This window comes from Cebus imitator, unplaced genomic scaffold (genome assembly GCF_001604975.1).
Source record: "Cebus imitator isolate Cc_AM_T3 unplaced genomic scaffold, Cebus_imitator-1.0 Scaffold39, whole genome shotgun sequence".
In the NCBI taxonomy this organism is placed as follows: domain Eukaryota; kingdom Metazoa; phylum Chordata; class Mammalia; order Primates; family Cebidae; genus Cebus; species Cebus imitator.
In genome coordinates this window covers 2,130,655-2,147,164 of record NW_016107354.1, presented here as the reverse complement: position 1 = coordinate 2,147,164, position 16,510 = coordinate 2,130,655, and the positions used below count along the sequence as shown (strand labels likewise).

The following is a 16,510-nucleotide window of genomic DNA, read 5'->3' as shown; positions in this document are numbered from 1 at the left end:
ACATGTTCTGGACTTTACATATATGAGCCATAAATGTGCAGTATGTGAAGTCACTGAGAACTGGGAACTTATCTGTTAGGCAGGAAGAATCACCCTAGGTAATACAGTAGGTATTAGTGGTAGGTGTGTCAATTGCCTGGATCAGAAGGCATTCCTTCCCAATGTGAAGGCCAACCACATGGGAATTAAGATGTCTCTGACCCCACTGTTGCAGGCTAACTTCCAATAACAACCAGGTCTGTCATTTTACATCTTACTTTCTATTAGTGCCTCAAGGTCCTTTAAATGTTGCCTGATTCCCAGAAATAAGCCTGCCCACCACTCTATGTAGGCACTCATGCATCTACACCCTGTCTTGAAAAAGACATCCTTTCCCTATTTGCAAATAGCATAAGACAGGAGACTAGAACAGATAAGCTAGTTCATTTCCTTGGTTTTAGAAACACCCCCGGGCACTCAGCTCTTGAGTCCCTGGAAACCGATGGGAGGTGGTAGAAAGAGCATGGGCTTCTGAGTCACTAAGTGCTCCTTTCGGCAAGTCGTAAACAACATAGAGTTCCTGTGAAAATTAAATGAAGGGGCCTCTCGCAGCACCAGGCCCACAGATGAGCTCGTTGTCAGTTCCCAGGAAACAGCGTGGGGTAACTCCCACCTCCTCAAGCTGTAGGTAGCCCAAGCCAAACCAAGGCAGAAACTGACACATTTTCACAGAAAAGGTGAGGGTAGCTCATCCTCACCTTAACCAACTCTCTGCTATGGTAGAACAACTAAAAACAGATTTTCCACCGAGCCTCTGTCCAGCACCCTCTCAAAGGAACTCTCCAGGGGAACCATTGTATCTGAATGGCACTGTATCTCCTGACTTGCTGAAATTAGGCCTTTGGGACTCGATGCCAGTACAATAATTAGTCTGGAGGATACAGACGGATGCTGGGGAAGACACATCGAAGTCACAGCCAAGTGAACTTAAGAAGTATTTCTCGACACACGTTCACTATGTGCATGGCACCATACCTGGAATCCAGGATGACCGCAGAGCCGCCCCACCCAGAGCAGCTCACAACCCAGCTATATCTAGTGGAGTCTATCCCCAAAAGATCCCCTATTTTGTGTGTGCACTTTTTGTTTTGTTTTGTTTTTTCAGACACGATCTCACTCTGTTGCCCAGGTGGGAGTGCAGTGGTGTGATCACGGCTCACTGCAGCCTTGACCTCCTGGGCCAATCCCCCCGTTTGGAAGAACTGTACCATTTAGCCTCATTTTTTCTCAACCCCCAAACGCTCACTGCTCAACAAAAGTTTATTTTTTTTTCTGATTTTTGAATTTATCAACAGGAAGTCATTCCCCAAAATGCACATAAATCCAACCAGTTAGATCTATATTTGCTTTTTTTTTTTTTTTTGAGACAGATTCTTGCTCTATTGCCCAGGCTGGAGTGCAGTGGCGTGATCTCAGCTCACTGCAACCTCCACCTCCTGGGTTCAAGGGATTCTCCTGCCTCAGCCTCCTGAGTAGCTGGGACTACAGGCATGTGCCACCAAGCCCAGCTAATTTGTGTATTTTTAGTAGAGATGGGGTTTCACCATGTCAGCCAGGATGGTCTTAATCTTTTGACCTCATGATCTGCCCACCTTAGCCTCCCAAAGTGCTGGCATTACAGGCGTGAGCCACCGTCCCCAGCCCTATATTTGCTTTTATGGAAGAAGACAAATAGCACTCTTCTTTCTTCCTCTCACAGCCTAGGTTTCCACATGAATGGTCTAACCTTGCAGTGTGCACTTCCTCACCTTCCACTCATCCATCGATCCACCACAATCTGGTTTCTCTTCACACACAGGCCACCCCATGCATCAGGCCAACGTCACCACCAAGTGCTGCTAAATGCAACTGCCACTTATGGGGCCTTATATTGCTGTGGTCTCTTCTCATTTCAGTCTTTTGCAGACCCCTCTCTCCCCGGCCCTGAAAGCAAAGGCTCTGGTCTTCACTCTCATGAACAGCAAACTCCTACAGTTCAACTGGTGTCTATGTCCTCATGACTCACCAGGCTGTGCCTGCACCACGCAGCTCCCTGCAGCATTTCAGGCCCTGCGCCAACAACGATTGCACACTCCCCTCACTATCTCATAGAGACCTCGCAGGTGGCCAATTTCCCTTCCTCCCCCACCTGTTCCTTCTCCTGCAGCCCCAACCTCAGTGAGCAGCACCATCTTGACTCTGCAGCCAAATCCTTGGAGTCAAACTTCTCTGCCCCTTTTCCCTCATCTTGCAGAGCCAGCCAGTCACCAAGTCCTGCCTCTTCAACAGCCCCATTTGCTGCCTCCCATCCTTCCTGGGACGGTCAGGTCTCCACCTGCAATCACCTGAAACTCTCAAAATCTCCTCGCCAATATCTTCCCTGTCTCCAGATTCACCTCCCTTCAGTCCCCCAGCCTAGACCTCAAACTGCCGCCAGAGAGATCTTTATTTCAAAAATGTGTACTTGGTCAGGTTCTATTCCTGTTCAAAATCCTTCAACAGCTTCCTGACGATGTGCAGGGTGAAGTCCAAACATCTTAGTGGAGCAAAACAAAAGCTATCTTCATGATCCAGCCCTGGCCTGCCCCTCCCGCCTCCCCTCTCGTCGCTTCCCTGCCCCCTCATACTCTAGACTTAGGAACCATTTGCAGTTTCCTGATAAGCTGGCCTCCATCACACTTCCACCCACGTGCCTTTGCTGATGCTGATCCCTCTGTCTGCAATGCCTATCTGGACTCTGTTCACCTTGTGAAAACCCAGTGGTCATTAGGGCTGAAACATCAAAGGCAGCAGCAGGGTGTCACAGGTCCCAGTTTGGACTCTGGAGTCAGGCAGACTGGTCACTAACCCCAACCCACCATTTACCAGGTATGTGAGCCTGGAGGAGTTGCCTAACCTCTTTGAACCTCAGTTTCTTCATCCATAAAATGGGGATAATAACAGTCCTGACCCATTGGATGACTTGAGAATGAAACACAGTGACGCCTGGCTGGCCAGCATCCTTTGCTGCACTGTTCTTCTTTGAAGTGTTATTTTGCCCTCCCCATGCCCCCCTTTTCCACACTGGACTCTGGGGAGTTCGTATGATGGTTTTGCACATACCCTTGCATTGATCTACTTGTGGCCCTGCCTGTCTTACCTGACTGTGAGCTCTGAAGCTGAGGGCTGCAAGTCCCAGGGCCTGGTACCCATGCCCTTGGCAATGGTGGGTGCTCAGTAACCACTGCTGGTAGATAAAATCAAATCAAGAGCATCACACAAAATTCTGGGTGTGTAGTGGCTATAGCGTGGCTGCCCCTGTTAACAACCCTGCCACTTCATCCAGGGCCTGGCCAGCTCTGACCTGAGCTACCATGGGCCTCCTTACTGATCTCCCCCTTCCCAACTCACCAGCTTCACTTCTATCCTGTCCATAAGGCTCCCAGGGCTGTTTTCAGCTCTTGTACAAGTTGAAACCCTCCTGCCAGGCTCCCACCCACCCTCAGCAGCCCCCTCTTCCTTGCTAGGCTCAATTCCCAAAGGCATTTGGGCTTACCCTGTGGCTGCTCTCACGTCAGGTCTCTGCCTTACTTCTGCCCCTGCTTAAACCTCATCCATCCTCTGAAGCCCAGTTAGCACCACAGTGCTGATTGAAAACCTACTACAAGCTGTGTCTCCTAGGAGTCTCACGGTCTTTTCAGGGAATCCAAACAGTTATTGGTAAGAGCTGCTGGAGAGGTGAGTTGGAGACAGAGTGACTCAGCACCTGAGAAGCTCCTGGAGAAGGTGGCACCAGGGCGGGATCTTAAGGGATGAGCTGGAGCACTCAGGTTCAAAAGCCTCACCCCCCCAACCCTTACCCACCTGTGTTATTCTAACTCCTGGAGTCTAGCTGAGCTCACCAAACCTGGCTCATCAGACAGATTCACCCAGGAAGTCTATGAAAATTCAGTTTCCTGGGCCTGCTCTCAAACAGAATCCCTGTGGCCTGAGGTCCAAGAGGAAAATATGTTTTTAACTCCCCAGGGAATTCTTTTGCTCAGCCAAGTTTGGGAACCACTAGCCACATTCGATTCCACTCATTGTATCCACTGAGAACCTATATTGTGCCTGCGGCCTTGGTAGGTGCTGTGGATACCAAGGAAATAAGATGCTTCTTCCTATCTTCTGAGAAATGGGGTACACAAAGAGTTCCCACACAGAAGTCAAAGACCGTGCCACGTGGCTCTTCCTTTAGCCTTGAACCCATCATGTCTTTTATGCATTAATCTTGCCTGGACAACCTAATGTGTAACCTTAATATGCAACCTCATGTGTAACGTGATGTATTTTATTTATTTTCTACTTCCCAGAGTATTCACCCCAGTTCTGGGTTCTCAATTGGTACTCAATCAATATTTAAAATTCAAATAATTCAGCTTTCTGTATTATGGTCTTTTGTAGCTAATGCATCCATTGATGAGCTATTTACTGATCTTCATCTTTGTAATTCCAGTGCCAATGTGGTGCCTACTCCAAGTAGGCAGTAGATGTTTGTTGAATGAATGAATGTTTACCAGTAGAAATCTGGCTCGGGAGGGATGGAACTGCTTTCATGGTACCACCTTTAGAGTTCAAAGATTTCTAAAGTTTTCATTTGAATTACAGACACTAATTTTAGGATTAATTTCCTGATATACAATTACAGAGGCTCTGTTGTTTATATTGTCGTTAATGTTATTAACAACACAAATAACACCTTCCTGGCTCTCAGTAGCCTGCTGGTCTCCGACATGCTTGTGCACGCCTTTCACTGGGCTGTCTACCCAGCCGGCAGTCCAGCTGGCTACGTCGCTCACCACAGAGTCTGCACAAGGGCCGGCGTACTGCATTCAGCGTTTATAAGCAGGTGTATACACCTGCATGGACAGGTGAGCCCTGCCTGAGTCAGCAATAACTAATGGGCTACTCAAAGCCTACCAAAATGTCAACACACCTGGGAAGTCAGGATCTAAGGTGTAGATGGAAAAGCGCCTGTGCTGCAGAGAGGCAGCATGACACAGGAAAAGCCCCATCAGGAGGCTCCCAGGAGACCTGTGCAAGCATGGGACATCCGGCCAGCTGGGGGTGGCTAGGTATGCAGGGCTTGCCAGCACAATGACTTCTTCTGCCTTCTCCAGGGCCAGCATTCCCAGTGGTTCATTGTTGCTATTGATATTTGTTTGTCTTAAGCCCTGAAAACAGGACTCGTCATCTTGAGGTGACGTGGATTCAACATCATCTGTCCTTCCAGGCCCCAGCCTAGAAGATGTCTTTATTGGGTAACTTCCTTTGTGCTAAAACCCAAAGGGGTCTTGTCTGAAGCGCATGCTGGGTCCTGATAACATGCAGGCCACATAGTCTGAGGCCTGTTCACTTCCATTTTGTTCCGCTGGAAAACAGAAGGATTTCCTTGCTGCTCATTCATTCATCCAGCCCTGATTACCATGTGCCAGGCAATGTGCTACATGAACCCAGCTTGACAGTTCTTAGGTACAACCTCAGGGGAGTGAACAGACCAGAAACTGGCAGAGTGAGACAGCTCTGAGAAAGGATTCCTTCCTTCATCAGGATGCAGCCAGGAGCTCTCTACCCACGGAAAATATGCTGCTATCAGGAGGCAGCTGAGACATCTGAACAGAAGTACAAGATAAGCACAGTTCTGGCCCAGTCCTTTACTGTACAAAGGAACTGAAGTCCCCCGGGAACTTTTTCCCAAATGTCTGTAAAGCCAAGTAAGGTTACAGATGGTAAATACAGAAATGCCTCTCTGAGACAACAGGGTAGAATCAGTCCCTAAAGCACACTCAACTGCTGAACTGACCGGAGGAGATTATTGGTCTGACATATTGTACTTCACCTCCCTGGAGCACTGGGGTTAGAAGTCCTATCACATTTGTCTATTTGGGAATGGTTCGGAGGCTGCAGAACCGTTGCAATGTATGATCATGAGCGTGGAGCTCACGGCTACACTGAGAGCAATGCAGACCACTGTAGGACAGTCTCAGGGAAGAACGTTGCCTCTCCCGGCCACCCTCGGAGGCCACTCTCCTGAGAGCTCAGAGAGGCTAGGTCATTGGTTCCAGGGCCCAAAATGTCCCTCACCAGCCCCAAACTCCAACATCCAGCAGCCCCAGTGGAGGGGAGCCCTGCAGGTATGGCCCTGCTGGTGCCTTTTCCCTGGTGGGAGGGAGATGGCCTCCCGCCATCCTGATGAATACATTTCTGTTGGCCAAATGAAGACATTGGACTCTTTCCTTGGTATTTGGGCTCATGCTCTGAAAAACATGTTTACTAAAATCAGCCCCAACTGCTCCAAAAAAGATTTTTTTCTTTTCTCATAAAGATAAAAAACCCAGAGGCAGCCGATAGGGACTGTTGATATAAGACCAAGAAATCTTAAGACTCCAAATCACTCTCTGGGTTATTGGTCTGCTCCTCTCCACAGAGGACAATTCAGGCTCAAAGTTCAGTTTTCGAAACCCTTCCTGGGGCAGGCCTCGGCAAGGTATTCATTAAAGTGGGGGTGTGCAGGGCCAGCCACGCCCAGGAGACGAGGGTTCCCGGAGCTCTCACTCCTCTCTCTCTGCCATTATTCTTTCCACTCTAATGGTCTGATGTTTTTAATAATTCTGGCTCACCCTCATGACAAATAATCTACTTCCTGGATATTTTTGCCTTGCAAATGTCATCCTTAAAAACAACTATATTTTTTGTTGGTCTTTATTTTTAAGTAGCTTTCTCACCCCAGAGCCCCAGCTCCCGCAGAAATACTGTGTGACCCTGTCTGGAATGCAAAATGATCCCTGGAGAGTCAGTCTGCACAGGAACTCATAAGGGTGTTTGCTATCAGCTTATCTGGCAAGGGGAATCTGAGACATTTTAAATATGAGCTGTTGCTGTGGCTCGGCCCACCCCATTCACTTTGCCCCATCAATAATCACTTCCACTGGTGTGTGAGACACAAAATGTAGAAAATGGACACAAAGTCTCTGAAAATGAGCCCCCAGCAGAAGTTCCTGTCTCTATACAGAAACATCCATCAGACAGCTGGAGAATTCATATTGGGAGAAGCTTTGCTGGTGTCTGCTAATGTTTCTTTCAATGAATCTCACCTAGCAGCAAGTGTTTTGCAAAACCCTTCGCAATCTACTTCTGAACTCCCCTCCTCTCCCATTCCAGAGCTTATCTCTCAACTGAATGAACGTCTCATTCCCTGCACCCTCAGCTAAGAATAAAACATGCACACTCCTCCTCCTTACTTCCAAACACCAAATCAGGCCCTTTCACACCACCATGCACCAGAGAGTTCCTGGAGAACTCTCTGCCTCCTTTTCTGCCTGGAAACCTCCTGTTCATCCTTCAGTACCCAAGCCTCACAGCCCCTCCTTGGTGCAGCCTTCCCTGTGTGCTGCTCTTTTCTCAGTGCTTCCAGAGCACTCTGTGTGGCTCTTTATAATGATGATAAAAGGGCTATGACTGTCATCATATACATCTGTCCCACCACTAGGCCAGGCCACAGGTCCTAGGAGTAAAGGGACTAGGTCTTACTCACGTTTGCATTCTAAGAGCCAAGCCCAGGCCCTCGCATTTGGAAGTCCCATAATAAATGTTTGACGCTTCAGTCAATGCCTCACTATTTTCCTCCAGCCCTCCCTTCTCTGTGCAGAGAGCCATGTGAAATGTGGAACCAAGAAGGGCTTTAGAGTCAGATACCCTGTGTTTGAGTCCTGGCCCTTTTGGGCATAGACAAGTTATTTAACCTGTATCTGTCTCAGTGTTCTCCTCAATACAACAAATAGCCATGCCTACCTCTCAGAGGGCTGCTTACATATATTAACAAGGTAATATATGTGAACCTAGTGCTTGCCCAATGGAAGGAGCTCCAGATGCATTTCCCTGAGCTCAGTAGGAAGTGTTGGGCCAAATGGAGGTCTACAGAAATAGTGAGTGGTTCATGTGTCATCAGCATAGCGATGGGATGACCAGCTCACACCTGAAGATCCCCTCTCAGAGCAAGCGACAGTGCAGTCCTTGCCCTTTGCTGGAGGTTCTCAGAACAAGGCTTGCTTACCCACAAAGCCCATGTGATTTAAATCTGAATGGCAAAGCCACAAGAGGCTACTCCTCTGAAGGCTGGGCCATCATATAGCCTTCATTTCCTGTTGTGAATTAATCTTTCACCCCAAGACACATCATAAAACAGAATAATGGCAACTCAACAGTGTGAAGTCACTAAGTACAAGTCAAAACAGCCTGTACCTGAGAAGCCTCAACCTTTCCATGCTGTTGCGCCCAAGTTTTATTAGGCCTTGATAAACAATGAGGTAGGAGCAGTGGGGGCCCTGCTAACACCTTAGACATTCAAGTGCAGGGTCGAAGAGAAAAGAGGAAGGCATGGTGGCTGAACCCACGTGAAGAGGCCACATGGAAGTGGGGAGAGAGCCACTTGCTGGGAATCAGGAGACTCGGCTTCTGTCTCACTTCTACCCCCAGCCTGCTCTGTGGGCGTGCTTAAGTCATGTCTCCGGGCCTCAGTTTCTTTACTAATAAATGGGAGAAGTGGATTAAAGGATCGTAGTGCTTTCCAGCTTTAATACTTTCCAATTGTAAATACTGGAGACAATTCCACCTTCCCTAGCCCTTCTCCTTTTCGTGCTGGTTGTCGATCTGAGACATCTCTCATCTCTCACCAAGCAACTTTCTACCAATGCTATTCCCTTTATTTCTCCAAAGTATCCGGTTACCCCTGATCACAAGGCCTGGCCAACTTGGGGCCATATACTTAAGAACATATTTACTATCTTCTGAGCAAACAACTTAGTACAATCCAGGCACCCTGGGGCACCAAGGACTTGAAAATCCCAACAATCTTTAATCCCACTTTCCTCTGATACCAACCAACTTTCACTCCTTAGATCCCTAACAGTCTCACAAAGTTAGAGTTTTCTCCCATGTTGCTTGGCAGGAGACCAGGACAGCAACAGGGAGTTCTTATCTGCACTCTGGCCTATCTCAGGGTGGGGCAGGGGAGAGCTGGCAAAGCTACAAAGATCAGGATGAAAGTGCTTATAGAAGCAAACCCTGACTGCATGAGGAGGAGGTGACCTGGAGGGGAAGACAGTGCTAATCACAAGGGCAGACTGACACAGGCACTGAGGACCAGGACCACAGAAGTCAAGGAGACTTCTTCAAGATGCCACCAAACCTCCACCCTCCCTGACTTCTTGAATAAGAAATCTGAAGGCAGCTGAGGTTGTGACTTGCCCAAGGTCATGTAGCTAAGCTATGGACAGCCAACACTAGAACATGGGTCTCTTGTCCTCAGCCCACTCTTACTTCCATTGTATTCTGTTGGCCTCAAGAGTCTAATGAGGCTGGCTGGATCCCTTGCAGATCTAAGAAACATGACCTAAGTGTCACTTAGGGAAAGAGCAGACCCAGCAGATATTTTGGTAACCGCCTCCCGGAGCCCATGAATTCTCTCCCACCTTGATGTGGTTTCCTTGTTCTTTCTCCAGTCCTTGCCACAAAACATGGAAAAGTTCAGAGGTCAGTGAAAAGGAAGAGGAAGGCCCCCCTGACCCTACAGAACCCTACATATCTAAGGTAAGCCACACCTGCCCCTCTTCTTCAGTCTAGAGAAGGTTGGAGGAGGAAGGGTAGAAGGAGGAGAGAGAATGAACTGCCTGGAAGGCTGACCTGTTTGGGCCACAGGTATTATTCATGGACAATTACATGGGTCACTGGAGGTCTGTGACGACAAACAATCAGACCTGCTTCTGCCAAGGACCTCCCATAGATCTGTGTCTAACACAGCATCTCAACTCGGGAGGAGGAAGCTCCTAGTAAAAGTCAAGAAATTACTTAGTTAGTGTGCATGACCTAGTTCCCAGAGGTAAGGCTGGTGAGAAGAGAGCTCACCAGGTCCTTATCATGGCAAGAAACTCAAATATTCCACAGAGTGGTGTTCTGTTTGCTGCCAAAGAGGGTCCACTTATGGTTAAGGGCAGCCAAAAAAAAAAACAAAAAAAGTCAAAGTTCACTCATTCCACAAGCGTTTATTGAGCTCCTCTCATGTCTCAGGCCCTCCATGGATTTACTCTGGTTGGAGTTTAGCAGAGGAGAGACACTGTGGAATTTATAAAGTAGGCCTGGGCCGTGTCCCAGCCCAGCCCTTAGACAGCTGCACTGCCTTGGGCAAATTTCTCATCTGTAAAATGGGAGAAGTCCACCTGCTTGATCATGAAGATGAAATGACCTTTTTAAAATGTAAAGTGCAAATAAATATGAAGTGCAAACAATACTGCTACAACATGACACCCTTGCCCTGCCCTAGAGAAGTGTATCATCTGGGAATGCTTTGGAAACTAATCCAAGGTACCTATTTGGCAAGCATCGCATTCTCTGTAATTCGGGCAAACTGTATGTTTCAACCTGCCAGTGGGGATGAAGCTGGCAGTCAGTCCCAGTCCTCAAGTCCAGGAAGTTGCAAGAAGGGGTGGAGTGAATACAGAAGAGTAGCCAGGACCCACTTGGCCCTGGGTCAAGCCTGGATTGAATGGAAGAGCCAGGAGGGAAGGGAAGCGAGAACAACAGCACGTGTATTCGATCAGAAGCAGAACAAAACAAAAACTCATTTGAGGGCGAAAGGATTGAGCCAGCGAGAATGGCACACACTCCCCTCCCCACACACGTTTCAGACAACGTTGGAATTCGCTGTTCATTGCCCGGCCATCCTCTGTGGACAAACTATGTATCCTGTTTCTCCAGAGAGGGGACAGTTTCTCAGGCTGTAGCAGCCTGGCCAATCAGCTCTTTACCTGGATCTTTCCCCAGATCCTAAGAATGAGAACTCCTGGAGCAGCTTTCCCTGACGACCAGTCAACCCCTTGTCATCCTGCCATTCAGGACTCACCGTGGACTCCTCACCCCCACGTGGTCCCTCAGCGCCCACCAGGCCAGCTGCCAAATGCCTTGACACGCACGCCGGCTGTCCCTCCGCCAGGGCCTCCACCCGTGCCTCAGCTTCTTGGATTGGGCGCAGATGCTCTCCCCTCACCCTCACCTTCCTCCTCCCTCCTCTCACAACTAAATGAGCCTCTTCAAGTCCCTGCCAAGGCTCACATGTCCAGGGACGCTCCCGGAGAGAAGGGTGTTTTATTCATCCCTATGTTCCTTAACTCGTGGCTTTCTGTAAGTTCTTCACCCTCCTGTAAACACAGATTTATGGTCCCACAATGTTCTCTGATTGCTGTATACAGAAGCACAGCCGAAGAGAAGGGATGTGAGGGGTGCCGAAACACCAGACTGGAAGTCCAGGGCCTACATTTCAATTCTCCATTGGACACCAGTTCGTCCTGTTACCTTGGGAAAGTCCCTTCAGGCCTCAGTCTCCCTGTTTGGCAATGAGGGGTTTACTCTAAACAACCTTTCTAATTATACAGTTTGACATTACAGAAACCAGGCTAGCCTGGAACACAAGAAGATGAGTGCTGGGTGCTTATTAGCCTACCACCTGGGGCAAGGTATCCAACTCCTCGGACCCCAGCCTCCATGTCTATAAAATAAACGAGGATAATATGACCACCCCACCCAGGGCACAAGGTTCCCATGGGACACTGTCTGTGATGAAGTTTCGTGGACCATAAAGCCCTGATCAAACCTCGGGGTTGAGGCTCCTTGAGTCCACAAACAGCTGTTGGCCACCTGTGATGTGCCTGGTATGGTGCCTGCCGGGAAGGGCTGCCTGGCTCAGACAGGAAGGCCGGAGCCTGGTTCCCTGCCCTCAAGCCTCCCACAGCTGGTGGGTGGGACAAGCAGGTGAACAAACCTTAACTCAGTGGTGTATCTGAGCATGAACACAGCGCTAGGGGAGTGCAGAAGAGGCGGTGCTGACTGAGAGGGAATAGCGCACCCTGGGCACGGCAAACTGCCCCAGGATGAGGCGAACATCCCACGCTTTCCTAAGCCTAGGACCAGCCCCCAGGAGCTACTCCATGGTAAACAAGATCCACCACTGTGACTTACTCACTGGATTCTCAGGCATCACAGTGGCTAAAGTCTTCTCCTTCCGGGATGAGAAACACACCGGTTGCCATGTTCCTTGAAAAACAAGAGCCCAACAATGAATGTCAGTGACGTCATCTTAGCTTACGCCTCCTTTCTAGTCCCCGCCAAGAAGGTGCACGTGCTTGTGCACTTGGCCTTGTGGGACACTTCACCCAGCAAGAGGAAATGGACAGAGAATCTCTCTCTGTGCTCCAACACGTTTTGCCCGTGAAGAAAGACACAGCAAGACAGCTAAACAAATTCTATTGTTGGCTGTGGTCAGGGCACCCTCAGGGCTTACCAGATCTCTACACAAAGGCTTCACTGAGGAGCAGGAGGCATGTGGAAAACAATGCTTTATTCGCTGCTTTAGTAAAAACAGAAAGTGTCAGGATTTCTAAGCTTGAGACACAATGAAAGTAATCAAGCAGGTGTAAAACTTGATAACAAGTCCCCAGTGTGAAACTGGTCCTATCTTCCAACACTGAGTAACCCAAGGAGTTGTGAAAGTGCACACGCTGATCACGGCCGACTTTCCTAAACTAATTATTCTCTTGGCTTCCAGTGACCACCCACATTATTTGGTGACATCCTATTGCTTCTGCAGAAAATGCCTCTATACCTGTCTGGAAAATGAAACCCGGAATTACAAAAGATTTCTAATGAGTTACTTCACATTAAAAAACAAATCAAAATATTTAAGAGGTAGCCTCAATGGGACAAAACCTAGCACAGGTGTGAAATTTGACATCTATAAGAGGCAATATTCATACTCCAGGGAGGAATACACACACTTCAGTGGTGGGCCCGCATGTACACACACTCTCTCTCTCTCGCACACAAAGAGCACACATCTTTAGCGTGCTGGGACGTAGGACTCACTGTTGAGAATTCCCAGCCTGTTAATGGGAGAGGGCCTACAAAGTGCTGTGTACCGCTCACACCTGGAACCATCGAAGGCCGAGACTACGCGTGCTTTCTCTCAGTGACTCCTCACAGACAGCAAACAGAGGCTCGCAGGGCAGACGGCACTTGCCAAAGCTCCACAGCAAGGCAGGACTGGGGCCTGGGACTGGCTGCCCCGGCACTCATGGCCTTTCCCACCAAGCCGAGGGGAAGGTGTTCTGGACGTCAACTCTGAGCGAAGCCCTAATGGGCACGCACACCAGGCGAGCCTGGCAAGTTCCACGGGCGGCCACCTGGGCAGAAGCACCAGCCCTGCCCGCCTGTCATCATCATTATCAAGCCCACACCCCTCGGGGCCTGTGCCAGCTGACAAACAGGCCGGCCTCCCTGGGCCACATTCTATCAGCCTGAGCGGCAGGCTCTGTGTGGCTGCCTCCAGCCAGAAGTCAGAGCAGCTGGAGGCCTAGACTTGTCTGCCCCCTGCTTCTCAAGGGGAGCTTCTGGGAGCCATGGGTGGGGAGCTGGACATCCTGGTGCAGAATTCCATCATTCTGGTCCAACCAGAGTTTCAGAAGCCAGGGACCCCATCATGTTCTCTAGACCTCAGGAACAGAAGTCCCTTCCTGCCCTAAGGCACTGCAGAGACCAGCGGCAGGGACACAGGGCTCATATATTTTATTTACATACATACACACACACACACACACACATATATACATTTTTTTTTAAAGGTGGGGTTTTCCCATGTTGGCTGATCTCGAACTCCTGACCTCAGGTGATCCACCCACCTTGGCCTCCCAAAGTGCCTGGATTACAGGCATGAGCCACCGCACCCAGCCACACAGGGATCTTTAAGGTTCTGCTTGGGTTGTCTTCATGGTAGGTTGAAGGTAGTTATGACTGGACCAGGCTACAAGGGCTGACCACCAGTCAGATGCCCACCCAAAGGACCAACTTGCACCCTCTGTCTGACCAACAACTAAATACACTTTAAGCTCCCTGTAACACCAACAAATTAGGTCCTAGAGCCCAATACCTTCCTGCCTTTCAGGGCCAGGGCCTCTGTTCCCTTATCTGTAAAATGAGGAGCTTGATGCAATTGGTGATTTCCTCACCATGGACCCCATTCAGCTGCCTCCACCAGGTACCCTGACTATTTTAGAGACAAAACGACTTAGTTGTTATAAGAAGAGGAGGGATTAACCTGTGCAGGGGTACTGGCTTTGGTAGTTAACACTGCTACCTCAGCTAATCCTCCCAGCAACCCTGTAAGACAGGTAGTACAGTATCATTGCAGAGGGGGAAACTGAGGCATGGCACAGCGAAGTGCCTCACCCAAAGTCTCGGTTAGCTGAGACCCCGGCAGCACTGGGACTCCTGATGTGGCTGGCCTGAGTCCATGCCCATGCCCGTTCCGTGACACAATGTTTTTCTTCAACCAGAATGAAGAAACGCTGTCTCTCCTTGGACTTCCCATCAGGCCAGCACCAAGCAAAGAAGCATAAGGTCTCTGGTCCCTCGTGGACCTGATTTGGGTGATACAGGTAAGGTTTCCTGTGAGATGGAGTGGAACATGACAGACGCAAGGGACAGGAACTCGGGGGACCTTCCTCTTGGATGTTTTCCAAGTCTAAGCTCTTCCCTGAGGGACCCCATGCACTTGGACAGGGCCTAGAACCCCCAGGGACTCAGTAAATATTTGTTGAATGATGAAATGAACAAACTCAGAGTTCCAATGCAGTAAAGACATGTTAAAGAACCATCTGGTGTAGGTCAGTGTGAGATATATTAGACCAGCTCAAACCTCACAGCTGACCCTTCAGCAGCATGCAGCAGGTGGGGGTCTCCACATCCCAGCCCCTCCCCAGACAGTGGACAAAGACTTGGGTGCTGAGCCAGACCAGGTGAGCTTCTGACAGAGCAAGAGAAGGGTCTAAATGCAAAGGCTGCCCAGTGAGGCTGTGAAGAACTTGGGCCCTACACAAGGGTCCTATCCCAGCTCTGTCACTTTAAATTAGTTGGGTGGCCATAGGCAAATCACATCATCTCTTCGAGCCTCAATTTCTTATTTAAAAATGTGGATGATGTTAGTATCCACTTCATAAGGCTTCTCTAGAGATTAAATAAGATAATGCTATAGAGGACTTAGCCCGTCACGTGCTCAGAGCAGGCACATGGAGGTGACGTCTGTTATTGTCTGCATCAGAGTGGGTGGTTAAGGGCACTTATGGAGCCCTCTGCTTGGGTTCAATCCCAGCTCTCCTCCTAACTAGCTATGTGACTTGGGCAAATTGCTTAACTTCTCTGTACCTCAGTTTCCTGGTATGTAAAATGGGTTGACTGTGAAGATTAAATGAGTTATACAGGTAAAGGGCTTAGGATGTATCTTGCACAAAGTAAGTTCTATAAAAGTGAGTATTACACTTAATTATTAATATTACTAGTATTCTCTCTCTCTCTCCTGATAACAGACTCCACGCCATCTCCCACTCTCCACCCAAAACGGAGGGTATAGGACTCAAGGTAGGCCCGTGGGAGTATCTTTTCTCCTTGGCAATGGTACAAGGAGTGTGCACATGCTCCAGGCCAGGCCAAATTCCAATCTGAAAAATCCTGGGGAAGGCCTGGTCCTCCTGGGTTGGTGGCAGGGCTGTGTGGGGTCAGCTGGGACCACTGAACAGGGGACTCTGGTCTGGGGATGCTGGAGGTCACATGCTATCTTCCTGGGGCTTGATTCTTCTGCACCTCTGTCAAATCTGTGAGCCTCTCCTGAAATCTTCCAATGTATCCTTTTTAATTTAATTTTTTTTGTAGAGATAGGGCCTTTCTATGTTGACAACGCTGGTGTCGAACTGCTGGCCTTGAGTGCTCCTCCAGCCTCAGCCTCCCAAAGTGTTGGTATAAGAGGCATGAGCTATGCATCCTATTTTTGCTTAAGCTCATTCAAGTTTGGTTTCTGTGCCTTGAAATAAAAAAACTCCCAACTAATAACAGCCCTCAACAAGTGGCTGCTTCATCATGACCACATCCCACCCAGGAAGAAAAGTTAGCTGCATACCCAGTGAGACCCGGGCAGCCAGGGGAGGGCAAATAGGGGCAGCAAGGTATCTACACACTGAAGTGAGGTGAGGCCACTGCAAGCCTCTGGACCAGGGCCCTTCCTGGGAGAAGAAGTTACTAAAACCAAGAGCAGCAGCCCAGCCCTGTACTCCCTGGTTGAGAACAGAGCCTCAGACCCAGCCCCGGGGCCATGCGTTTTAAGAGAGGGAAATAAAATAGAGGAGGAAGCTAAAGCTGATTTTCATTGACTTTGAAGCGGTGCAGAAAAAAATCCAGATACCTATTTAAAACAACTCTTTTTAAAGGAGGAAGAGAGAAAGTGGGGAGCTGAGATAAGGGAAGAAAACTTGCCTTGTTTGAGTACTTAAATGTGCCCCGTACTGAGGGTCACACTCTTTGAGTCATATGATCTTGTCTAAACCTCAGTGAAACACTCGGCGCTGGATGATCATCCAACCCATTTTCCAGGAAGAAACTG

The 16,510-nt window shown here is 49.0% G+C and overlaps 1 protein-coding gene across 17 annotated transcripts in view; it reads right to left on the bottom strand.

Moving 5' to 3' along the window:
• The window catches only part of MICAL2 (microtubule associated monooxygenase, calponin and LIM domain containing 2), a 158,088-nt gene that overhangs the window by 118,365 nt on the left and 23,213 nt on the right, over positions 1-16,510 (bottom strand). For 10 of the 17 annotated variants that reach the window (XM_017525740.2, XM_017525742.2, XM_017525747.2 and 7 more), the window contains exon 2: positions 12,050-12,120. The exons of 3 other annotated variants lie outside the window; for them this stretch is intronic. The gene's annotated coding sequence lies outside the window, so the exon portion shown is untranslated. Of the gene's footprint in view, positions 1-12,045; positions 12,121-16,510 lie in introns of all 17 variants that reach the window. 4 more of the 17 variants (XM_017525741.2, XM_017525743.2, XM_017525748.2 and 1 more) reach the window with 1 other exon arrangement.